The 26203-nt window shown below is 45.8% G+C and overlaps 2 long non-coding RNA genes across 4 annotated transcripts in view; both read right to left on the minus strand.

The window, feature by feature from the left end:
- Positions 1-26203, minus strand: part of LOC108351689 (uncharacterized) — a 78717-nt gene that overhangs the window by 30044 nt on the left and 22470 nt on the right. The gene's annotated exons all lie outside the window — the stretch shown is intronic.
- On the minus strand, positions 1826-14021 carry LOC148004097 (uncharacterized). 3 transcript variants are annotated; one of them, XR_015627615.1, is made up of 5 exons: positions 12649-14021; positions 4944-5042; positions 4321-4382; positions 3531-3802; positions 1826-3249 (listed from the first exon to the last, which is right to left on the minus strand). It is a non-coding gene; the product is annotated as an uncharacterized LOC148004097 (long non-coding RNA). The 3 variants fall into 3 exon arrangements; XR_015627614.1 differs by having other exon boundaries at positions 4944-5049; positions 12649-12697; XR_015627613.1 differs by having other exon boundaries at positions 1837-3249; positions 3531-3807; positions 4967-5049; positions 12649-14013.

Genomic DNA, 26203 nt, shown 5'->3' on the forward strand with positions numbered 1-26203 from the left:
AAGGTAAGTGACCTGCTCCAGTCTGAAGGTCACCAGGGGCAGGGCAGTGCATTTGGAGCTCAGGTCAGACGCAGCCTGATTCAACTCTTATCTGTTCCCCAAGAGTGCAGACCTGACCGAATACATTCCCTCATGGCAACCTGACCCCTAACGTGTGTCCAAAGCTATCCCAGCTCCTGCTCCCTCCCTAGCCTTAAGGAAGGGCTCAGATCATCCTCACCAGTGGAGACCTTTGCTACCCTTTTAGCACAAGCAACCTCCTTGGCTTAGGATAGCTTTGTCCTCCTCTCTCTTGAGACCCACCAACAGTGTCCGTCCCTTCAGAGACCTCCAATCTCTGTGCTGCTCCCAGGAAACACTGGACATGCTAGGGTTTGATGTGCATCATTGTTTCATTTGATATTTCTTGGCCTTTTAGCTTTGGGGCCCGACGCAGTCCCTAAGTATATCAAAGTGACCCTCAGTAGAAGCCAAAACTCAGAACAAGAACTTTGACCAGTCGGGTTTCAGATCAGCAGACGGTGGTTCTGCCCATGGCAGACTCAGAACCAGGTCTGGGGATCCGAGCCTGAAATAAACTCTCCACCCATTCTTAGCAGAGTAACTGGAGAAATTCTGACCTAGCCCAACAGTGGACCATTGATCCCTACCAGGGCGGCCTGAAGGAATGCCACACTTACTATTCAACCAATAGAACAGGACTGACCCTTGTCAAAAAAATAAAAGCCACTTCTAGAGAACCTGGGGTTACTTAGAGCTGGAGGTAAAAGGCCTGGAAATTAATACTCCCCCAGGTACCATGGGCTTTGACGATCAATACCTCAGCACTCAGGAGCCCATTCCAGACTTGCTTGCCTCTGAGAGCTCTGATTTCTAAGAGCTTTCCGCAAGCGCTCAAAGCCAGGCCCAGCTGCCTGGCATTCACACGAGTTCTGATGCTAGCAGACTCCAGTGAAGGCCAAGTGAACTATGGATTCAAAGATAGCCAAGGCCCATGCAGCAGGGCGGGCTTCTGTAGCTTGGAATTATATAAAATGTACTTCTCCATTCTCACTTCAGGACACTGGGCAGTGGTCCCCCGACCTGAGAACTAAGCAAAGAGGAAAGAAAGGGGCTGTGACCAGTCTCCATGGCAACCCCTGGGGTCCATCCCTCAACACTAACCCTGCCCTCCTCCACGTGTGTGGGATCAGTGCAGTGCCTCTTCTGTTCCTTTCTGGCGCTGGCCATGAAACTCAGCATCTCATGTGTGCCAAGCAAGCACGCTACCTCAAAGTCCCATCTCCATCCCACTCCAATATTCCTTTTGTCATTGCTGGTCTTTATTTGACTTAGCAAAACCCAAAAGGTCTATTGAAACCTTCTCCACTAGTTTCCATGATTATACACGAATTTTAAAAAGTGACTTCCATATCTGTTCCCATACTGCCTATCTCTCTCGCTTTCTTCTCCTAAATGTTCATTAGGTAATCTGTTTTCAGTTGCTATAACAAAATACCCAAGGCTGATATGGGGAAAAGTTTATCTTGGACCACTGCTCTGGAGACTTGGAAGCCCAAGAACGTGGTGTTGGTCAACTGCTTCAATTCATGGCAGAGCACAGAAGGGTAAGCAGCTGCTTGTGGAAGACAGGAGGAACAGCCTTGCTTGGTAGCAAGCCCAGTTCCCAACTGCTCATCCAGCCCAAGAACTCACTCCCTCGAGAAGCACGTTGATCCTTCTCAATGGCCAGCTCACCTCTTAAAGCTTCTACTAACTCAACTCCGCTGAGTTAGAAATGAAGTTTCACTCAGTGGAAACAAATCACACCCAAGCCATGGCTATTAGACCGTCTTTATCAATATTCTTTTATTTCTCCTATTTCAACCTCACCCCCCCCCACACTCCCAGGGTTAACTTTCTCAGATATGTCTTCCCATTTACTAATCCTCTCTACAACCAGGTCTAAACTGCTTTTAATGAATTCAGTGTTTTCTGACAGGAGGTTTTGCTACACTGCCCTGACTAGCCAGAACTCATCAGATAGTTCAGGTTAGTCCTGATCTAGCCTCCTCATGGGCTCATGACCCTCCTTCCTCAGCCTGCAGTGCTGAGATTACAAGTTCCAGTCACCATATTGAGCACCACAGAATTTTAATTGGGAGAATCATATTTTTAATTGTGTACTTAATTTGGACTATTGCTTTTTTATTTGCATGAAGTTTATATAAGTTTTAATTAGTGCATTCACAGTGCTGTAAAACCATTTCATCTTTTTTTCAAAATCTCTCCTTTTCTGATGACCTCCTGGGGTCCATGTCTCTTTGTAATTGTATTTCTTTAGGTTCTGTACTCTTATACGTTGTTTTAATTTTTTGTTTGTAACTATTCTATGGGTGATATATAATAGTCTGGCATCTACAGCCCTCAGAATCTGCTGTTCTGTGTCATTCACTGACTAACTGTCAAGAGGTGTTTAGACCTGTGAGGGTCTTTTGAATTGAGAAAACTTTCTCCCAGAAGTTTGCTGAAGGGACTGCCAATCAGGAGCACCCCAGCCCAGCCTGTACTGAAAGTCGCTCTTAGAATGCAGATCCCCGCTGAGCATCCGTTTCTTAGCCCTGTTCCACATGTCAATAACCCTATAACATTGCATCGGTCCGGCCTGCTCTCTCCCACTGCTGATTCTGGCTAGCCCTTCCTGCTATGGCTTCCCTCCGTTCTACTCTAACTTCCTGCTCCCAGCCACCCAGGCAGCAAGGAGGCCTGGTCTGCTTCAAGATTCGCCAAGATCAAAGGAATCTGTGCTTCTGTCTCTCAATAAACCCTGGCTGCAGGCATGGAAAGAAATATCGTTTCTTGGGCCCCCCTCCACACTCCAAAAGTCACAGCTGTAAATAACCGGGAACCAGCAAGGCTGACCCCGATGGGCCCTGACTGATTACTCCCAGGAGTGTAGAATTAAGTCAGGACCAAAAAACCCTTTGCAAGCCAGAAAGGAGTGGGATTTACAATAATGTTGATGTTATTGTAGTTGTTATTGTTAACATTAATCACGGTAACTGGAGACACAGGGAAGACAGAGAACCAGTACTTCAAAGGATCTTGAGTTCCTGCTCAGGCTGCAGTGTGGACCCATGAAGACTGAGTTGTGCCGGTTTAACCTTGCGCTGGGACTGCTTCAGAGAGATGGTATTCCGGATAAAGCTCCCAGGCCATAGTCTCGCAGGTGGGCTGAGGGAGGTGGGGAGTGCGCTCGCTGCTCGCTGGCTGGAGAAGAGGGGAGGAATGGGGGGGTGACCTGTTTGTTGTTTTGAGCCTTAAGTGCCCTCCTCTTTGCCCCTCCCTTGTTCTCCTTTAACTGTTCCTGTAACCCTCTTGCAGGAGCAAAGACAGATTAAAGAGATCCTGGTCCCCTCCCTACAGACTTATCAGGCCATTGTCACTACGCACTCTAAGGGACTGAAGTGTCCCCCAAAGAAGTCTCACGCTGGGGGAAAGAGAAAGCCCAAAGCCTGTTGCCAGCCAGAAGAGGAACACAGTGTTGTTACCTGCATAGCCAGGGAGCCAGGAACTGAAGGTGCGTTGTGTCAGTAACAGGTCAGGGATGGTCTGGCCATACCAGACCAGTACTGCTCTGTCAGAATCATGCTTGCTTTCTACTCACTACCGTATCAGCACCCTGAAGGCAGACATGGGGGACTCACTGGGCCTCTTCACTTGTGGGCACAATGGATAAGTCTTTCTCTTCTCTAGTACTGCTCCTGTGTTTGGTGTATCAAGGACAGGTGACCAAGTCTCACTTGTTTAGAGCAGTTAAGGCCTAGGCTTTGACATGGGACACAGAAAGACAGAGACATTAAGGGACCATGGGAAGGGAAAGGAGCCCCCACCCTGGTTGAAGCCTCTCGCTTGCTGAGAATCAAGAATTCTAGCGCAGTTAACATTTGCTGTGAAGGCTGCCTACACAGAGATAATAAGCCTTTTATACAGAGTTGCTCCAAATAAGAATGGTGAAATATTAATAGCAACAAACCACGCTTCTGGCCTAAGCACATATAGCCTTTCTAGTTTCCCAGTTATAAGCCTGCAATTTCCTAGCAATCTCAGAAGAAAGCAAAAAGCCCCATTTACAGTAAAAGCACATCTCGACACTTGGTGCAACTCCAGAGACCCACAGTTGTCCTCCACCCCCCTTCTCTCTCTCCAAGAATATCTTTTATTTATCTTATTCCATTTTTTTTTAAAGATCGAATCTATATCTTTGTTAGGGTTTCTACGACTACAATGAAACACCACGAACGAAAGCAACCCAGAAAGGAAATTGTTAATTTCACTCACAGTCCCTTATAAATGGTCCTGACTAAAAGCAGAGAGGGCAGGAACTCATGCAGGGCAGGAACCTGGTGGCAGGAACAGGATGCAGAGGTCATGGTGGAGGAGTGTTGTTTACTGGCTTGTTCGCCGCCACAATTGGCTGCCCCCCTCCCCCACTGACATGAAACTAGCCAGCTCCGTTTATCACTTGTTGTTATGTTTATGGGCAGGCGTGTGTACACCATGAGTCCTGGTGCCCATGAAGGCCAGAAGGGGTCACTGGATCCCCTAAAGCTGACGTCACAGGAAGGTGTACACTGTCTACCTGTAGGTGCTGGGAACTGAACTCAGGGTCTCTACAGAAGCAGTAAATCACTCTTTATTAATTCTGAGTCATCCTCCAGCCCAGATTACCTTTAGTTAATTTTCTGACAATATCATACATGTATACAGTATATTTGCTCACATCCATCCCACACCTCTTTCTTTTTTTCTTTTTTTCAGAGCTGGGGACAGAACCCAGGGCCTTGTGCTTGCTAGGCAAGCGCTCTACCACTGAGCTAAATCCCCAACCCCCATCCCACACCTCTTAACACATTCCCCAACCCTCAAACCCCCATCCTCCCAACCCCCACTTTGTAACCCACCGAGTTCAATTAGTACTGCTTGCCTGCTGGAATGTTGACTGCTCACATTGGCATCAGAAGTCTTACTACAATCCCATCCACGGTGTCTCCAGGACCATCCTATAATCTCATTTATTTAAAAAAAAAAAAAAAAGGAGCAAATTTTTTCTTGGCTACCCTTTGACATGTAACTTGGAAGCCAAGAAAATCACGTGCATGGCTAACAGCTAACTGCTAAGATAACTAGGCGCCTCTCTTTTGAGAAGCCCACGCCCACACTGGAGTATCTTTCCCCAAGTGTCTCTCCTTCTATGAATGCTGTGTTTAAATCTATATTAAAGTTTCTTCTTAATAAACTCTAACTATGCTTCAAACTGGCTCATCTTAAAACTCTTCTTTGCAACAAAGTCACGAAGGCCATCTTCGGGCTGACAGGTAGCTCAGCCGTGCTTGTCTTGAAGCCTAAGAGCCTGAGGTCAAAACCAAGAACCTACGTGGTGGAAAGAACTGACTCCCATGTGTTGTCCTCTGACCTCCACACACGTGCCATGGTGTCTACACTCACATACACACACACACACACACACACACACACACACACACACACACTCACAACATAAATAAATGAGGAAAATAAGAATATCCTCTTCACCCAAGTAGAGATCACAAAGAGTAGTGGAGATGCTGCAGCGTGAAGCTGTCCCCAGCCATGCACAGAGACTCCGTTATCCAGGACAGAACGAAATATGCCAACAACACATCCATTGAATGCATTCCTTTAAGGAAGAGTCATGAATTGACCCTTCATCCTACTCAATGAGGAAAGTCAAGTTTTCCAAGTTTTTTTTTCTTTTTTTGAAAAATTTATTTTTATTATTAGTATTAAAAATAGAACTTGTTGCTGGGCATGATGGGGCAGACCTTTGTTCCCAGCACTGAGGAGGCAGAGGCAGGTGGACCTCTGAGTTCAAGGCCAGCCTGGTCCACAGAGTGAGTTCCAGGACAGCCAAGATGACCCCGAAAAGCCCTGTCTCAAAAAAAAAAAATTTCCCCTTCCATCTAGATCAACATCCTTTCTGTTTCTCGATAGAAAAACAAAACAAAACAAAGCAGGCATCTGTAGAGAGAATACCTTATGTCTGTGTGGATGTGGCGCCTGTCAATAATAATCTGATGGCCAATGGCTTAGGTAAGAAATAGGAGGGACATCCAGGAGGTAGAAAGGATTCTGGGATGGAACCAGGCACAGTTGAGTTGCTGAGGAAGATGTGATGAGTCAGGAGTGTGGCACCTGAGCACAGGTAACCAGCCACATGGTCGAACGTAGACCAGAATAAATGTGTTAGACCAAGTTATGATCTCGTCAGTTAAGAGCCTAGCTATATGGCCAAGGTATTTATAAATCTATTCTGAGTCTTATTTCTGGGAGCCTGGATCTGGGAGGAAGAACCAGACCTAGCTTCTATAATTGGCACCAACTTAATGCAATCAGAACCCACGATTACATCCTGAGAAGGCCCGGGTGAAAGGCAGGGAAAAGTCAGGCTGGCCAGACAAAAGGCCTGGTACATTTAGAAAAGAACAAAAGCAAACCAAAGCCCGAGGGCGCAATGGCTGCAACTTGTCCCCAGGGTGGCACAGTTAAAAGCTTGCTAGACTAGGCCTGACGCTAGCAGAGGCACTGCATGTTGGAAAGGCCTGGACAGGGCCAGCATAAGGTGGAACCAAGAGCCCTGAGCTATCTGAATGGCCAGGACTGGGCTAGCTCAGCACAAGATACAAAATAAAAAGTCCCAAGTATCTAAACAGATAAGGTACTAAAGTTAAAGAACAATAAAAGGGAAGGAAAACTTGGTATTAAAAAAAAATCGCAGAAAGAAATATTTGATTTGAATGTAAGAAAATAAAGTCCTTAGGGGGAAATTTTGAGATTTAAAAAATGTTTTCTGTATTCGGTATGGAAGGAAGCCCAGTGACACAATGTATCTGGATTCCATATGATCTTCCTTCGCTTATCACCATGAGAATGGCTGTTTTTTCAATGATTACCGTTTTGTATGTCCTCTTTAGGAGAGATCGGAATAACACAGACTTAAAGAAAAGAAGAGACTGAGAAATTAGATAATAGATTAGAGACCATAAAACAGAGGTTGAAATAACCTTTAAATCAAAATAGGAAACAGAGTAATCCAATCTGGAAATTATAATAACATAAAAAAACCCCCACAGTTCCAGATGGGAAGTTTCCACAGGGGCTTGAGAAATTAGGATGACAGCCCATAGAGATACAATCTATTGAATTAAGATTCTAGATTCTGCTTATTGATGCTAACTTAAAGCAATGACACACAATGGACTGTTTTTCATTTGATAGACTTGGAGAATCGAAATACATACACTTGTTGATACACCATACAGTTGATACATGTTTGTAGTTCCAATGGGCTTTTGCCTTGAGTTCTAAGGGGGGGTGATTCTGAGATTGCACACTTGTTAGAGATAATGACTGCCTTAAAATGACTTTGCGACTTAAATCTGATGATGCTCAGGCATACACATCTGTTAGAACATGACAATATTTTAGAGACTATGACATAAAAATCCATTACAGATATACCTTATACAGGTCAAGCCATTATAAAATGTTCTAACAAGATTTGGAAGGAAATGCTCATAGAATAGAAAGAAGATATGGTATCTCCCAAAGATGGTTTAAAATGTGCTTTGCTGACTTTAAATTTTTAGAAAGTCAACGAGACAAATAGCACAACCGCTAAGATACACTGGACTCTAGAAAGGACTGCTGAACTAGGCCAGCCTATAGAAGCCCAAATTCCAAAAGGGAAGAAGGGAGGTATGTTACGTTGGGGAGGAAATTTTGCATTTCTTTCAGCAGAAAAGAAAAACCCGTGGATTCCATCCAAGCTGATAAAAATCAGATTTGACAGAGAGAGACCCCCTGAAGATGTTGGCTACAGACAAGAAGAAACAAATCAAGATCAAACGAAACAGATAATTTGTATATGATGACCCTGTACTTGGGAACAGCTTGAAGACTGGCTGAGACAAAAATGTCTCTAACCAAAACGTCAGCTCGTATGGCCAATAAGTCTTGTTGGCTACAGAGTTTTCATAACTTATTGCATGCCATCCTTTTATATGGCGTGAATGGAGATTTACATTGCAATGTGGTTACTGACCACACTAACTTATAAGGAACCACACTAACTTCTAAAGAGAGACAGTTACCTTTCACCTACTCAAAAGATGAGTAGAAAAAAATCATCTTTATTTGATCTGTGTATGCTATACATTCCATACAGATGTCTTTACAAAACCGTATACTGCTTGTAAAAGTCTGTATGTTGCAGAATGGAAAGCCAAGAAAGCAGCCCTGACAAGATCCACCCCAAGGATGCTAGGACACCTGATCCTGCCTCAGCCTGTTCTGATGCTGTTTCCTCAAGAGACTTGCTTCCAGAACAGCTTCAGAAAGCTGCTGACCCCAGATGATCTCAATTCGTCCAGCTGTACAGACTGATCTACTCAGGACTTCCCTGAACTTTCTCAGCATATAGAGACTAGACAACAAACGATGCCAGCTAGCTTTCTTTTAACTTAACCATTTTCCCTTCCCTTCTGGGCCCTCAAAAAGGAATTCTTCACCCCAATTCAGCAGGAAGCAATTATCAGAAGACTGTCATCTTAGTCCCTTAAGTTGGGGTGGGTGGTTTTGGTCATTTATGAGTTATAGATACATTATCATTTTAGGGGATGATCACATATAATAATGGCCTTGGACAGGGAGGAAACAAAATAGGGAGTTTAGACTGAAGAATTTCTATATTTTCTTTCCTTTCCTTCTCTCTGTCGTTCTTTCTTAGATAAAGAGAAGGGGGTTGTGAAGAAAAAATAGATAATATAGGATTATTTTATAGAAGTAATAGAATAGGGCTAGAGAGATGGCTCAGTGGTTAAGAGCACTGACTGCTCTTCCAGAGATCCTGAGTTCAATTCCCAGCAATACATGGTGGCTCACAACCATCTGTAATGGGATCAGATGCCCTCTTCTGGTGTATCTGAAGACAGCAACAGTGTACTCATATACATAAAATAAATAAATCTTTAAAAAAAGTAATAGAATAAAAGGGTAGATTATTGAATCTACTCTTCAATATAGAACTTTTGCTATTTTCAAATAAGGTTATTTTTGTTTACATGGATATGGATTATTGTATATTGATACAGGTTTAAGGTTCTCGTTGGTATAGATCTTTGAATATTGATACAAAACATACAATGTATATATGCTTCAACAAAATAGGTATTGTGCCTCTGCAACTCATTTTAAAATGCAAGGTTTAGTCCCAGTCCTTTTAATAGCTGCTATTACAAACCATCTAGGATAATTAAGTAATGCAAGTTAACAGTCAATCAAACTCATGGTCTTGTCAGATACTAATCTAGATTATCACAACAATATACATCCTGGGTTGAACAGATAATAAGCAGCTAGAAAAAAAGCAATGTTTGCTTGTTCAAATATGCTATAAATATATGGTCTTCAAAAACCTCAGAGACTCACAGAGTATGGCATTTAAACATGTTTTTATTAATTTAAGATCTTTTTTGACATCAAGACATATCAGCTCCTGGCAGCGTCTCATTGGAGTTGGAAGAAGATGATGAGCAATGAAGGACCTCCATTTGGTGATGACTTCAATTGTAGCAAGCCAGCCACCAAGCAAAGAAAATGCCCTAACTTCACCTGCAGACAGAATGCTGTCCAAAAAGGACAAATGGATTCAGGGAAGTTGGTTGCCAAGCTCTGCCAAGACAGGGTAAGCAAGTCCTTCATAATTCCTGCTTCACAAAAGGTCTCTCAGATATTCTAGGCCAGAAGGCTGAAGATAATGCTCCAACATTTAGAGAACATTAGGGATACTGTCTAGGCAGTCAGCTGTCTCTGTCATTTCCATAATTTTTGGAAGCTGTGTCCTGTGCTTCTTGTATACAAAGGTAATATTTATTCCTCCTCAGATTTCTGATGGGGTTAAAGACTAGACAGTTATAGTCTTACTATAAGCTTAAGTTGTTTACAGTTTGCAGAGATGTTTTAAGTCTAAAATAATGTTTTTAGAAAGGTAATACAAGTTAAGATAGAAAATGATTTGGATATAGAACTCTGAACTCACCAAGATGGGATAGATGATAGAATACTTTCTCTAAGTTGCCAAATATAAACGGACTGGACAGTGTAAATATAAATCTAACCTAATGGTTTTCATAACTGTCTCATAATTGATAATATTTTGTCCAATTTATATTTGAAAGAAAAAGAGCCTCCTATTGGACTAAAAGGGAAACCGTAGAGGGAATATTTAATGTCTATATGGATGTGGCACCTGTCCAATAATAAATCTGACAGCCCATGGCTTAGGCAGGATATAGGAGATGGGACATCCAGGAGGCAGAAAGGATTTTGGGATAGAGCCAGGCATGTGATATTCATCCAAGAAGATGTTATGAGTCAGATGCGTGGTACTTGAGCACAGGTAACCAGCCAGTGGCAGAGTGTAGCTCAGATTAAATGGGTTACATTAAGTTATGATCTAGTCAGGAAGAGCATAGCTATATGGCCAAGGTATTTGTGAATATATTTCGAGTCTGAGTCTTATTTATGGAAGCATGGGGCTGGGAGGAAGAACCAGATCCAACTTCTACAGGCATCTAAGGAATAATGATAAAACAAAACAAAACAAAATAAAATAAAGCAAAAAACAAGTCAGAATAGAACAAAACAACCAAAAGAGCCAAAGAAAAAACACGTGGAACACATATAGATGCAGAGACACATATGTTCTCACACACAGGAATCCCGTAAGAACCCAAAGCCGGGAGCCATTTCCTCAATGTCAGTTTAACCTAAGACAAAAGATCTCCGAAGATGCTGGTGAGTCATTTTCTGTTGGCCATCTACTGCAGGCCATAAGGCCTACGCTTAAGAATGGTTTGTTTCTGCAGTGGGACTCCCTTGCGGGGAAAAATAAAACAGTATTTTCATTTGTAAGTGGTTATCAATTAGAGATAGTCTCTGTGAGCTTGTTCACGCATGTGTTGGTCCTGCTGTATTAGAAAGCCTTGCTCCTTGGTGTCCTCCATCCCCTCTGGCTCTTAAAACCTTTCTGCCTCCTCTTCTGAGGAGTTCCCTGAGCCCAGAGGGGAGAGATTGATGGAGACATAACTTTTAGGGCTATGTGTCCCAAGGTCGGTGTCTGCACACTGTCTGTCTGTGTCTGTGTTTGTTCCCATCTGCTGCAAGAGAAAACTTCTCCGATGATGGCTGGGTGAGGCACGGACCAAGGAGTATACCAGCATGCCATCAGGAGTCATCTTATTTCTATGTCCCTTTAGCAGTAAAATAGTAGTTGGTTTTCCCATAGGTCCCTGCCCTATCTGGTCTCAAGTTTTCGGCCACCCAAGCAGTGCCAGGTGTGGCTTCTACCTCATGGAGTGGGCCTTGCACCACAACGGCACTGGCGTATCATGCAAGCAGGTCACTGTTGTAAATCGAAGGGTTTGTAGCCGGGCTGGCGTTTACCTTTCTCCTTCGGTGGTGTGCTGATTACCTTCCGACACCATTAACATTACAGTTCAGAGAGGCGAAGGCTCTAAGCAAGTGCCAGCCCAATTTCTCTGTGTTCACTGAGTTGTGCAGATGTTGTCTTTAGCTTGTAGAGAGCCACCAACGCTCAACTATGGCAAATGTGCACGCACATACATGTCCTTCCATAACCGTTTATTCTATTTCCCCTTTCTTGGGAGATCCCTTTCCCTCCCCCCAGTCCCTTACTCTCTATATAACCTCTGTGGTTACAGCTAAATGGTTATATATAGCTTGCTTATAATGCCAGCTAGCATCCTCATAGAAGTAAATACATACCATACTTGCCTTTCTGGGTCTGAATTACCTCATTTGGTTTGATTTTTTTTTTCTAGTTTCATCCATTCCCCTGCGAATTACATAATGTCATTTCTTTTGAAACATCTGAGTAAATTGTGTAATTGTGCCACATTTTCTTTATCCCCTGACAGACATCTAGGCTGTTTTCAATGTCTGCCTATAATGAATAGAGCAGTGATGAACATAGTTGAGCCGTGTCTCTGAGGTAGGATGATACGTCCTTTGGGTATACGCCCAAGAGTGGTGTAGCTGGATTTCGAGGTAGATTGATACCATCTTTCTGAGGACCCACCACACTGATTTCCAAGTTATTCAAGTTTTTTGTTTGTTTGGTTGGTTGGTTGTTGTTTTAAATCTATCATTTATGCGTGTGAGGGTATGTGGAGGACAGAGGACAACTTGCCAGAGTCAGTTCTCTCTTTGTATAATGTGGGTTCTGGAGATAAAATTCAAGTCATCAGACTTGGCAGCAAGTCCTTTTACTCACCTAGCCATCTCACCACCCCTCACTTCTTTAAAAAAAAAAAAAAACCGGGGCTGGGGATTTAGCTCAGTGGTAGAGCACTTACCTTGGAAGCGCAAGGCCCTGGGTTCGGTCCCCAGCTCCGGAAAAAAAAAGAACCAAAAAAAAAAAAAAAAGTGGGAGATCACACTTTTAAAAAAAAAAAAAAAAAACCATAAGTCATAGTGACATACACTACATTTAACAACTTGATACAAACAGATACGAAATAAAAATTGCTGACAGGACCCCCGGCTCACCACATGCCATGTGCTCTGGTAGCGTGTTCAATTCCATTGCGTCTGTTCTGTCAAATAGTCTTCATCTCGATTGAGAGCTGCAAGCTCTAAACTCATCTCCAACATGAAAGGATGGGGACATGGCCTGGGGAAGGCAGCACAATCCCTTCTTCCACAGTTGAGCGCTCTTTTCTGGAGGGGCTGGAGAGACTCTTAAGTCTCAGAAAATGAAGAAAACTCAGGAAACATTATTCACAAGCATAGGATAGGGGACCTCTGGAAAGTTCTAAGATTCAAGGGTCTATAGTGACAGTAACTACTGCTGGCTAGTCAGGCTACCTGCAAGCTGTACAGACTACTCCAGGCTTGTGGCTCTTGAGCCATGACGAGGCTCTTTGGTAACACTGCTCTCTTTGATTCAGACACTCTGAGGAACTCCCTGGGTCACTAACATAGACCTGGGTGAAACTGTCTCTTTTATCTGTCATTGGTGCCCAGCCTGGAGGGAAAAGATGTTCAGGTCTTCCCAGGAAAAGGCCCACTAAACAGCTGGTACCTGAACAGAGCCCAAGAAAACCAGAGATGAGGAGGGGAGGGGCAGCTGTATGGCTCCTGCACTGGCTTCTGGGACATGCAGTTTAGGCTGATCCACGGAGGTGTGGAGCATCTGGGAGTGGGCAATAGCAGGGCTGCCTTTCTCCGTGTGGCGTGGGATGGCGTGCCTCCTTGCCATGCTCTGTGCAGTAAACTATTAGACATGCCACCAAGTCTAAACCATCTGAGAGCACAGTGTCACTGACCATCTACTTCTACTTGGTTTGAGGTGCCATGATGAATGATGTCACCACGTCACTGTGAGATGCCCTCACACTACTCTGAGCTGGAGACTGCGTCACCCTCTCTGAAAGTAGCACTCGCAGGATGTGGTAACCAGGCGGTGGTGTCAGTTATGTGGCCTTCCCTGTGGTCACCCACATGCAATTCTAATTCAGCTCTCTTTCCAGAAAGAACTTGCCCAAGGGAAGAATGACAGAGCGAGAAAGACACTGGACGTTGTCTGCTGCATTAGCCTCTGATTTGGCAGAAGATCCTTTTCAGGGGAGGGTTGTGGGGAGATGAGATGGCTTGCTGATTCTTACAGTCGGCAAGATCCAAGAGAATGAGAGTACAAGTGAGATCTGTGCTAAACAGTCCTTCCTGGATCCAAAGATTTGTGTTAGCTTACAGGCGGTCCCACCAGGCTCCTCCAAGGGGCATAGCCATCAGCCTACAACATCCTCCACCACCATTACTTGCCACTGCCGGGTGTGAGGTATAAAGACTGCTGTCACCCAGTCCCCACCCCCTCTCTTTTTCTCTCTCCTTTCTCTATGGTCACATACTCTCATATCTATCTATCTATCTCTCTCTCTTTCTCTTTCTCTCTCTCTCTCTCTCTCTCTCTCTCTCCTTTCTCTATTCCCACATGCCCAGTGGTCTCTCTCTTTCCCCCTTTTTATCCACCTTTCTGTCCTTTTCTGTCCCCATTTCTCTGCCCTCATGGCTCTGCCCCAGTCTATCTGCCTCTACCCCTTCTCTCCCTCCCCTTCCCCCAAATAAATGTCCCTTATAACATGGAAAATAAATGTCCTTTATACCAGGTCTGTCGCACGTCGTGATTTCTCAGGGAGACACCTTGGCGTGGGCCCACCAGGCACACCCCACCCCCACGCACTCATGCCATGCTCTATTTCAGAACAACTTGAAATTCATGGGAAGACCTGGACAGTGAAGAGGCAGGAAAGAGGATAAAAGTGACAGAAGGAGCCCCTACAATCCAACCTTTCAGCCAAAGAGGGGAATCTATGATTTGGCATGCAGATGGTGGGGGGCACCTTATAACGGTCCAATACAAAATAGTGTGAGGATCAGGGGACATTCAGAATCTGAACCAGTTGAACAGAGAAAGAATTGAAGAAGGAAAAAGCAGCCTCTGACAACCTGAGGGTGAAGTTCTGGGAGGTGAAGGTGGACTAGATGGGGCTGAGTGTGTTGAAAGCAGAGGAACTAATGTAATTTCCCATCCTTCCTTGAAACAAAGCTTCACAGCCTAAGGCAATATGAGGGATATCAGCCCTCCCACTCCCTCCATGGACCGGCTCATAGGAAGCCCCCCACCCCCATAGACCAGCTCATAGGAAGCTCCCCATAGACCAGCTCATAGGAAGCTCCCCCATAGACTGGCTCATAGGAAGCCTCCCCATACCATATACTGGCTCTTAGGAAGCTCCCCCCACCATAGACTGGCTAATAGGAAGCCCCCCACCCCCGCTGCTGTAGCTCATAGGAACCTTTGAGGACACTTGATGGTCCTTTGTTCAGAGATCTCTATGAAGAGCAGAACTGAAAGACCAAAGAACAATGGCAAGTTTTACTGAAGGAACTGAAAACGTGAGGGTCGGTCAGAGTGATGCTCAGGTCACAGGACCTGCTAGAGCGTGTTCTGTGATGGGGGAGAGTTAAGAAAGCGTTGGTTGATTTCGCAGGGCCTGCAGTAATGACATGGAACTCCGCTGGCTTTGCTGAACCCGGGTTGAGATGAGATGTTTATGAGGTAGACTTGCTTGTCACATCTGTAAGGTGCTAAAGTAATCAAGAGGGGACAGAGAAGGACAAAGCAGACATCTGGGCTGCTCGAAGGCAAATGTGACAGGCTAGAGTTCCTAAGGGAGGAAAATTAACAGAAAACCAAATTGTTACCATAGTTTCTCAGAAGCTCGAAGCCTCAGGAATAAGTTCCAGGTAAAAGATTAAGCTTAAGCTCGGGATGGGCGGTGTGTTGCGAACATTTCTCTCCTGAGTAGACAGATATGCGAAGGACCCCAGGTCAGGATAAGGAAGAAAAGGGAGGAGGGATGGCTCATAGTGAATGACTGGATTGTCAAGACCTACCTGGAGTAGTGTATCCTCTGTCAATGCTGCAGTGCCAAACATTGCTCTTTGACGAAACAGTCGATACCAGAAAAGAGACCATTTTGCACTGCGTTGACCCTTACTACCTTTTTGTATCCCCTTCACCACTTATGACCAACCAGCAGGCACTTAGAATGGATGATGATGAGCCTCAAACCCTTCCCACCCTTTCTAAAAAGGCTCCTTTGTGTAATGGTAACACTCGAGTGTCTTGCAGGTTCGTAAAAACATCTGGAAGAATGGCAAAGGTAACAATTATAAAATTTAAGTGCAAGTACCCTGTGTGAGTGGGAAAGGTATTGCCCAGAAGTCGTATGGTTGTCTATAGAAAGTCCTGGTGCCAATGGGACTGCCTCACCAGGAGTTGATGGCCAAAAAGACCCTTGGGTCTCCCACACCATAAAAGCTATTGCCATTGCTATTGGTTGCACGGTAGAACTAGATGGTAAGATCACATCACCAAAGGCACGGCACATTTTGGCTAGAAGACATAAAGAAATTGGACTAGGTCTGAACCAGAATCTCCCTTCCTGCTGGCTAGTTTTGACAGTGTCATAAGTCACTGCATGGAATTCTGGGGGAAAAAATGTCACTGACAACTATGGAAACTGAATGCTGCAGTACCAAGACATGCCTACTGAAGCAGAGGTGACACAATTGTTACCGGTACATTTCTGACTATAGTTAAGGCCCACTCCATAGACGGGAACTCATATCTGGTACCGTAAGCCAGAGCAAAATCCCAGGGCTTAGAGAGGTCATAAGTCTCAGAGGGGAGGTCATGGCTAGCATTTGTTACGTAGATGTTCAGTCCCAGTCTGATTTCTCTTATATATCCTGTCAGGCTGCCTTCTAGATGTCATGTGTCTACTCATAGATGCCTGCTATCAGCCTTGGTTGATTCTGCATCATAAGATCATTCTGATCATAAGATGTTTTTTTGTAATGGACAGTCCCTTAATGGAGTCATAACCAGTTGAGCTCTTGAGAACAAATGACTCTTGCCATGGCAGCAATATATACATTACAATACCTTGGGCAGGGTAGCTTGAACAGAAGAAATGGTATCTCTCTCAGTTCCAGAACCTGGGACCTCAAACACAAGGTCACAGCACAGTTTTCTTCTGGGGGTAGCAAGATGACGCAGTGGGTAAAATCACTGGACTCATGACCTGGTATCTGTTGCGGTATAATTTAAAAAGTGGGCAGAAATGGTTCCTGCGAGTTCCCACTCCGCATGGATCCACGGGAGCCATGCGCTCTAGCTGTCTCTCTGTCAGCCGCTTTCACACACTGTCCCCTTGGTGGGTTTTTACCACACCTGACACACACACCGCATTCCACAGGCCGTGCTAGCGTGGTCCCACGCCAGGCTAGCCCCAAGCATTCTATAGCTTAGCCCAGCTTCCTGTCACAGACTCTGCTCACACTCCCAAAAACCCAGTGAAATCAAGCCTCAACAAACTGTAACCCAATAATCAGATTCATATGTTAAATTCTCAATCCACTATACATCCACACAATAAACTTATAACCAATTGATAAGTATATAAACTGCCCACCTAGATAAAATAAAATTGCCTACAGAAATCCATCCCAGCTACCTTGACAGTTCAGGACCACCCAGATCTGGGTCCTCCTTCTCATTCTCCATCTCAATTCTCCCTCCTTCTTCTTCTCTCCCTCCCTACAAAAACTTGTCCCCGCCTTATTCTTTTACTGTCCAATTATAGCCTTGATCTAACTTGTGCCAGCCCTTACCTGCATAATGGCATCAAACTCCATCTCTAGATGCCATGGTGGAGAAGAGAGCTGACTTCTGAGAATTGTCCTCTGACCTCCACATATGTACTCACACGACCAACATCATACACACAAGAATAATCAATTTTTAATTAATTCATTTTTTAAAGAGCTTTTCTTTCCCTCTAAGGTCTCTGTGCTCGGTTCGTTGAGGGCCGTCGTCTGGTATCTTCGCCTGGTCTTTCCTCTGTGCACATACATATCTGTGCTCTGCTCTCTTCTTCCTATTGGGACATCAGTTGTATTATATCAGAGCCTACCCCAAAGACCTCATTATGGATTTCATTACCCCTCTAAAGCCTTTATCTCCCAATTCTACCACATTCTGAGATAATGAGAGTTAAACCTCCGACACGCAAATTGGGGGGGTGGATGAGGATGGTTCAACCGCAGCGGTAATGGCACACTTTGTCTTAGAGCTGGTCCTGAGTAAATACACTATGTCTTTGAGGAAGAAAGTAGCCGTACAGCCAGAGAGGCAAGGTTGCCATGTGGTCCACAGTTTGTCCCTGTGTCCTGTAGTCTCCAGTGGATGGCCAGACTCATAGAGAAGTAGACACAGCACTGTCAGCTCAGTGTGGGATTCTTCTGCCCCGAGCCTGAGCCTGAGCCACAAAGAGCTGGTATGAACCCCTGCAGAAAATAAGGGGGGCAGCCTGGGCACAGCTGTGGCCTTGCTGTGGCCTGGAACTCTACATCCATCGCCTACAGTTGGGTGGCCTCAGAAGCACAAAGATGCATTTCCCACTGTTATGGGTTTGTTCTGTTCTGTTCTTTCTTTGAGACAGGATCTCACACATCCCAGGCAGGCCGGGAACTAGCTAGCTATGTACCTAAGGACGACCTTAAACTTCTGTTTGCAGGATGTGGGCTGCCGAATTTGGAATCACCTAGGAGATTCCTCTCTGCTGTGTCTGTGAGGGTCTTTGCAGAGAGCTTGATCAAGGAAAGAAAAGCTAGAAACCTAACGCAATGGAAGCTGCCAGGAATCTATGAGGGTGACCCTAGCTAAGACTCTCAGCCATCGGGGAATATGGACCCCGAACCACCAGCCGTATCCCATAACCAGGCAAGACTTCTAGTGAAGGGACTGAGACACCAACTCAACCACAAAATCTTTGACCTACGCCTACACTACATGCCAGGGTAAAGATGATACAGAAATTGTGGGAGTGGCCAACCAATGACTGGTCCAGCTTGAGACCCACACATGAGAGGAAACCACCAGACACTGCCTGGAGAGCCAGGACCTTGAGGTCAGATAGCCCAGAGACCTAGGATAGAATCAAACATGACTAGAAAAAAAAAAGTCAATGAAATGATTCCTAATGACGCTGTGCTATACTCACAGACCAGAGCCTAACCCAATTGTTATCAGAAGGCGTCACCCAGCAGCTGATGGAAACAGACGCAGAGACCACAGCCAAACATGAGGAACATGAGCTTGAGGAATTCTGAGACAGAGGGGGATCAGAGACACACCAGGAAAACCCACAGAATCAACTGACCTGGGTTTCTAGGAGCTCACAGAGACTGAACCACCAACCAGGCAGCCTGCATGGGACTAACTACATATGTTACAGTTATATAACTTGGTCTTCTTGTGGGACTCCTAACAGTGGGAACAGGGGCTGTGTCTGACTCTGTTGCCTGCTTTTGGGACCCCTTTCCTCATATAGGGCTGCCTTGTCCAGTCTTAATAGAAAAGGAGGTGACTAGTGTCACTGCAGCTTGATATGCCACAGCTGGTTGACATCCGTGGGAGGCCTATCCTTTTCTGAAGGGAAATTGAAGTGGAGTAGATCGGGGAAGGGGGAAAGGGGAGAGGGGGCGGACTGAGAGAAGAATGGGGGCCCTGCAGTGGATATAAAAGAAAGAAGGAACAGGAGAGGAGGGAAGGCAGGAAGGCAGACAAACAGGCAGACAGAGTGTTTAGGATGGTATACTGGCTGGTTTTGTGTGTCACCTTGACACAAGCTAGAGTCCTCACAGAGAAAGGAGCCTCCCTTGAGGAAATGCCTCCGTGAGATCCAGCTGTAAGGCAGTAAGACATTTTCTCAATTAGTGATCAAAGGGGGAGGGCCCATTTTGGGTGGTGTGGTCGCTGGTCTGGTAGTCCTGGGTTCTATAAGAAAGCAAGCTGAGCAAGGCAGGGGAAGCAAGCCAGTAAGCTGCACCCCTCCTTGGCCTCCACATTAGCTCCTGCCTCCAAGTTCCTGCCCTGTGTGAGTTCCAGTCCTGACTTCCTTTGGTGATGAGCAGCAATGTGGAAGTGTAAGCTGAATAAACCCTTTCCTCCCCAACTTGCTTCTTGGTCATGATGTTTGTGCAGGAATAGAAACCCTGACAAGACAGATGGGGAGATAGCTCCGCAAGTGAAGGTGCTTGCTGTGGAAGCCCAGCGACCTGAGTTTAGTCCCTGGAATTCGTGGTAGGAAAAGAAAACCAACCCCTGAAAGGTGTCCTCTTACATTCGCACATGCACGCACGTGCACGCACATTCACACACAGACTTGAAAGAAAAAAAAAAGAATTCTTATCAGGTTTTTAGAACCACACAGGCTTGTCTGAGGTGGGGTTTGTTTTAAGCAGGCTGGCATCAACGTGGAGTGTAGCTGAGGACTGCTTTGAAGACCCAATCCACCTGCCTCCACCTTCCAAGTCAGGTTTTACTACTGTTTACTCGCCCTTCCCATATAGCTTTAAAACAATGGTAATTAGGACTGTGGATGTAGTTCAACTGAAAAGTATTTGTCTGGCACGCAAGAAGCCCTAGGTTCAACCTAAGCGCCATATAAACCAGGCATGGTAGCACACGCCTGTTTTTATGAAATATAATGTGACAAGGGGGTACCACGGTGGGCCCATGCCAAGGTATGCCCCTGAGAAATTACACCATTCAACAGATCTGTCAAAGGGGTTTATTGAGGGAAGGAGGGAGGAAGGAGGACCTGGGGAAGGGGTATAGGCAGGTGGGTGGGCAGGAGCAGTCATGAGGGCAGAGAAAAGGGGGGCAGAGAGGGAGAGGATGCTGAGGACAGAGGGGTGGGGGTGGGGTGGGGTCCTTTTATCCAACCGCATGCACCTGGAAGGTGGCAGATGATGATGTAAGCAGTAACTAGGTCCCTGGGGGCAGGCCAGCGGAATTGCCTGTTCACTAACACCTGTAATCTCAGTGTTTAAAGGGAAGGTCAGAAATCCAAGGTCATTCTTGGCTACAAGGTGAGTTCCAAGTAGGCCTGGAATATATGACATGAAGCTCTGTGTGTGTGTGTGTGTGTGTGTGTGTGTGTGTGTGTGTGTGTGTGTGAGAGAGAGAGAGAGAGAGAGAGAGAGAGAGAGAGACCATCAAAGAGAATTACTTCTTGCATACGTGAGCTTATGAACTAAAATGAGAACATTTCTGTGCTCTGGTTCCTGATATAGACACTAGTACCTGAGAGCCTGTTTGAGAAAGGCCAACAGAGGAGGAGAAGGAAATGGGAGCAGAGGAGCTTGGTAAAGCTCCTAGCCTTGAGGTTCCCTGTCCCCAGCAGCAGACACTGATCTTATCACAGGCACATACTTGCCCTCACAAGTGTGTTCCTACCTTAAAGTTGTTAAAGAGGATGAACGGCTCACAGCCAAGGGCTGACTATGCCCTGCTAGTCCCCCAGGGCCTCCAACCCACCCTAATCCAGGCAGGAACCCAACTGGTATTCTTTAAAAACTGGTCAACATACATAGATGCAAAAGAAGCCCAGAGCTGCTCAAAGATGAAGTAAATGGGGACAGTGTCCTGCAGCAGGGCTCCCTCGGGGACAGAGGGAAGCCATGGTCTGGAGCTCACGTTGGCCAGGCAGAGGGGGAGGGGCCAGCACAGAGCTTGCAACATCCCCCAGGTCTCTCAGAAACCAGCTCCAGGCCTTCCAAGAAACCAGGGGAACCGTCGCCATGCGGTCTCTTTCCTGTCATGATTTATTCAATTAAGCTGTGTCTGAAAATATCCTCGGCAGGTGGCTTATTTTCCGCAGGGCCAGGATGTGGGAGGGCACAGAGCGAAGCCTCCTAATAGAGCCCTGAGGCGGACAGATTAGACAGACACCGGCCAGCCTGGTTCACAGTTAGAGATACTGAGGCTGGGAAAGCAACAGATCTCACCAGGCTCCTGCAAGGCCAAGAGTTCATGAAGAAGAGAGAAGGAAGGCTGAACTAGATCTAGAGAAAGAAAACATGTCCTCTCAGCCAGGACAACAGAGAGACCACAGTGCCCTAGGCCTCAAGAACTCAAACCTGTACCTGCTAGCCCAGCTCTCTGAGAGAGAGGCAGGGTCTGAGTGAGGAGACCCAGGCCCAAGCTGAAAGAAAGCAGCCCCCAAGGGGAAGCCAAGGCTCTTGAGTCCCCACCGACCTCAACCCCGCCCCCCAACCTCATCCTACCCCTGCATGCTCAAGAGCCAAAAAGGCAAGTGCGAACCCTCTGGGCCATCATGTCCTCAACTCAATATAGACTTTGTAATGTGCCCGCTTCACAAAACCACCTGACAGTCTGCAGCCGTTAGAAACAGGGACTTGGGTAAACCTTTTTAGACTGGGAGGCTGTTTCCCTTCATCTGTGATATGGGGCTGTGAGGAAGGGCTGCTGAAGAGACAGGTCGGATGCTGTGTAAAACCCCAGAGACTGCCTGGACTCCGGCGGTTGAGGAACTCACTCTTACCCTCCCCCTGTTTTCCAGCCATTACCCTTTAAATGTAAGAACGGTGCCGCTGTGGGAAAGCCCTAGGTCATAGATAATGAATGAGAAATGACTCTTCAGCCCACTTGTTTCTACTCAAGAGGGCACCGCCTTAAACAGCACGGATGAAAAAGCTTCTGGAGGTAAAACTCCAGGAACGTCCATCACTGGCTGCACCGAGCCATCTCTTCACCGGAAGAGGCAGACGGGGAATGGCGGAGGCATGACAGGAGGAGGAACACAGCAAAATGACCAGTGTGCGCCAAGGTCCCACCTAGAGGTTTCCTGATGTTATCTGAAAGTAAAAATCCCTATTTTAAAATGAGCTTAATTTACACAAACCGGCGATCAAGGTCGGTGTCGAGTAATGTTTCGTGAAGCATCATGGGAGCCCTTTCCTCAGCTCGCTAACCGCCCGCCGCTCCAGCCTTTGCCCTTCTCTTTCTTAAATAAGCTGTTTGTGTATCAGGCATCACTGGACTGCAAGAGTCTAGAACTGGGTATCCTTTCCACTCAGATTCCCTGGCTGGCACTCCTAAACATGCCTGCTCAGACAGTCTGGGCTTTCTGAGCAGAAAGCAGCTCCCACAAGACCCCTTTCCTGGGAACCAAAATCCCTCCTCCACTAGCGTTCCCAACATTTTGAGGCAAGTGAGATGCTTAGTGGATAAAAGTCTTTGCCACCAAGCCTGAGGACCCTAGTTCAATGCCCAGAACCCATATGGTAGAAAGACCCAAGCCCTACAAGAGATCCACTGACCTCCCTAGACACAACCCCATACATACACTAACACAGAGAAAATTAAGTGTAAACTATTTTAATTTTAAAAGACGCCCACTTCTTGTACCTGGTGACCCTACATTGGCACAGCGTTCTCATCCAAAGACCATAGTTTACATTAGGGTTTACTGTAAGGATTTAGTTCACACAGAGACACTTAATCTCCACGTCCTGACAGTCCTGAGTGCCTCCACCTCTCATCCCTCAGCTCCAGGACCACTGATCTTTTTGCTGTCTTCATTATTTGTCCAGAGCATCCTCTGGTTGGAATAAAATGGTATGTAGCCTTTTTGTTCCTCTGGCTTCTTGAGTTAAGACCCACGTGAGGTTCTTTTCATGACTTGACAACTCATTTCTTAATTCTAAATTATTCCATTGTCTGGGTAAGAATATATTTTTTTATTCCTTTATAATTTTATGCCTCTCTGTATAGTGAATTTTGATCTTTTGGTCATCCAAACTTCTGTTACCCTCTCTCATCCCCCTCCCTCTCCCGATGAAACCCTTCTCTCTTTAACAAACCATCATGTCCTGTGTGATCGAGAGTGTGCATGTGTGCTGTGCCTGTGCATGTAAGAGAGGGGGCTACTGAGTTTAATTAGGACTTTTTCCCACTAGCATGAAGGGAGGGCTTATTTTTTGGAGCATGAGCAAGTATTAATGGCTACACCACTGAAGAAGAAGTATTTCCCCATCCTGAGAATCATTTTAGCTAGTACTTGGGGAGAGACAGGAGAATCAAGAGTTCAAGGCCAATGTCTGGGACACAGTTCAATGTTAAAGTGTTTGCCTTTAGTCCGTGCAGGCCCTGGTTCAATCTGCAGAGCCACGATAGGAACCGATCAGACCCCATCTGATAACACAAGAGCTAAGGCTTTAGCCCAATGCTAAATACTCAGTTACCCAGCCCTTACAAGGTTCTAGAGTTGACCCCCAGAAACACACACACACACACACACACACACACACAAACACACACACACACCTTTTTTTTTAAAAAAAAATCTCAATTTAACAATCATGTGCACAGAATCCACAGATTGAAATGTTAACGTCCATGATCTCCACATAAACTATTCACATCTCAAATTTTAGATGCTAAATAAAGATGGAAATAACGGTGCCTGCCAAACCCATGAATTCAGAGTGTGACCCAGTGTTGCAGACGCTGTAGGAACTGGGCAGCTGGCTAGGCCTGTTCAGCTGGGCGCAGGATGGCTCAGATTTGCATTTCAACAAGAACACTCTGGCCCACTATAGCCTAGGATGAATGCCAGGATTCTCTCCCCACCTCCCTGGGACTGGACAATGCTTCTGACCACAGGACAGCCAGGAACAGCTGTACCCAATTCAGAGGATCCATGGAAAATTGGTATTTGACAGCCAACCAAAACACTTAACCCAGCTCTCCTTTCAAACAGAAACTTGTTTTAGAAAGCAACTCAGGAAGGCTGATAAGAGGGCTCAGCAGGTAAAGGTACTTGTTACCAAGCCCACTGACCTGAGCTGACCCTGGAACCCACGGGACAGAGAGAACACACCCTCACCGGTTGACCTCTGACCTCCAAAGTGTGGACATCCCCACCTGCCACCGACAGGTTTTTTTTTTTAAAGGTAGAGTCTAAAAGCCAAATATGGCTTCAAAATCAAAGATGTTGGGGCTTAATCTGGAGAAAAGCAGAATGTATGAAGGCTTTAAACCAAGCCAAGGCCGTAGACAAAAATCAAGATGGAGAAGTCAGATGATGTCATAGGGGTCTCGCTTTCTCCCCATGGACTTGTCCCATGGAAGCCTTTTTCTCTTTTGAGATTTTTATCTTTATGTGTATGAGTGTTTTGCCTACATGTATATGTGTATACAGAGAAGAACACTTTTTGCCCGATGTCTGCCTTACTCCTTTTGTGGGGTGGGGTGGGAGGGAGACAGTTTCTCAATATGTGGCTTTAGCTGGCTACCCCGGAGCTCATGAGAAAGGTTACACTGGCCTCACACTTGCTGGGACCCACCCGCCTCGGCCTTCTTAGTTCTACTGGGATAAAAGGCGTGTGCTACAGCAGCTGGGTGGTTAGACGTATTTTCTAAATAGTGCTCAGCTGGCTACCATCACTCCATCCCTGCCTTTACTCTAGGTTTTTAAGAGCGCAGGGCGGTTGGCTCGGGAGTACTTGGCAATCCTCAAAATAACGTTCAGCGGACTTTCGAGACAGTCGGTAAATCCTGCTGAAGAGGCGTCCCTCTCCATCCATCCCACGGCTGGCAACCCATGTCAGTTTGTACGATTCCTGGTGAAGTAAATTCTGTATTTTGTCAAAGTTGCATCAGTCAGGCTTACCAACTGCACAACTGTCCACAGGTTGTTTTGGTTTTGTTGTTGTTGTTGTTGTTGTTGTTTTGGTTTGGTTTGGTTTGGTTTTGGGGTTTTTTTGGAACTATTAAGGAATCTGTGGGAGAGCCTCTGAATATCATCTGCTTGTTTCTAATCAAACATGTCCACAGGAACTTTCGGCCACACCAGTGTGAGGGCCAAAGTTATGTTACCCCTTTAGTCCCGTACTCAGAAGGCAGAATCAGATGTCTGTGAGTTCCAGGACAGCCAGGACTACAAAATATTAGAGAGAGAGAGAGAGAGAGAGAGAGAGAGAGAGAGAGAGAGAGAGATCTATAAAACAAAATGCCTCTTACCCGTAAACCCCACTTGCCCCAAGACAGATAACTTCCTGAAATGCTGAAACACTGGGAACTGTTGTTCAAGTAAGATAACAAGTCACGTGTTTTCACTTCAGTAAACAAGATTGGTTGCCCCAACTGCACAGGACATGTTTAATCACAAATAGGCAGGGGTTGGGGGGGTGGGGGTATAAGCAGAAAATACATCAGGACATACATAGTACACTTGCCCCCAATTGGACGAAGGCAGGAAGTGCGTAGCCTTGCGGGGTTTGCCTTTAGAAGCATCTGACTGACATCATTCAAAGCCATTCTCCGGGAGTCCTGGGTATGGATGGCCCTGGCCAGTGTCCATTGTCCTGGCAAGTATTTAGTAATGCTTACTCCAAATTTGCCTCAGCATTGTGGTAGTGGTCGTCTTCTTGCCCAGTGGGATTAACATCAGTTTTGACTGTGACGTGAGCAGAGCTGTTTGTGTTCGTATATATAGAGTCCTTAAAGGTTCTACTGGACTCCAGGACCAAGCTCACATGTGCTGCCCTCTTGAAACCCACTTTGCCATTACCGGAGGCTCAGCGTGCTGCTCCAGGCCATGGTGAAGATCCAGGAAGAGGTTCTCATTTTGTATCCCACGTGATCTGTAACTCACTAGATATT

The sequence above is a fragment of the Rattus norvegicus genome, chromosome 8 (genome assembly GCF_021556685.1).
Source record: "Rattus norvegicus strain SHRSP/BbbUtx chromosome 8, alternate assembly SHRSP_T2T, whole genome shotgun sequence".
Classification (NCBI taxonomy): Eukaryota; Metazoa; Chordata; class Mammalia; order Rodentia; family Muridae; genus Rattus; species Rattus norvegicus.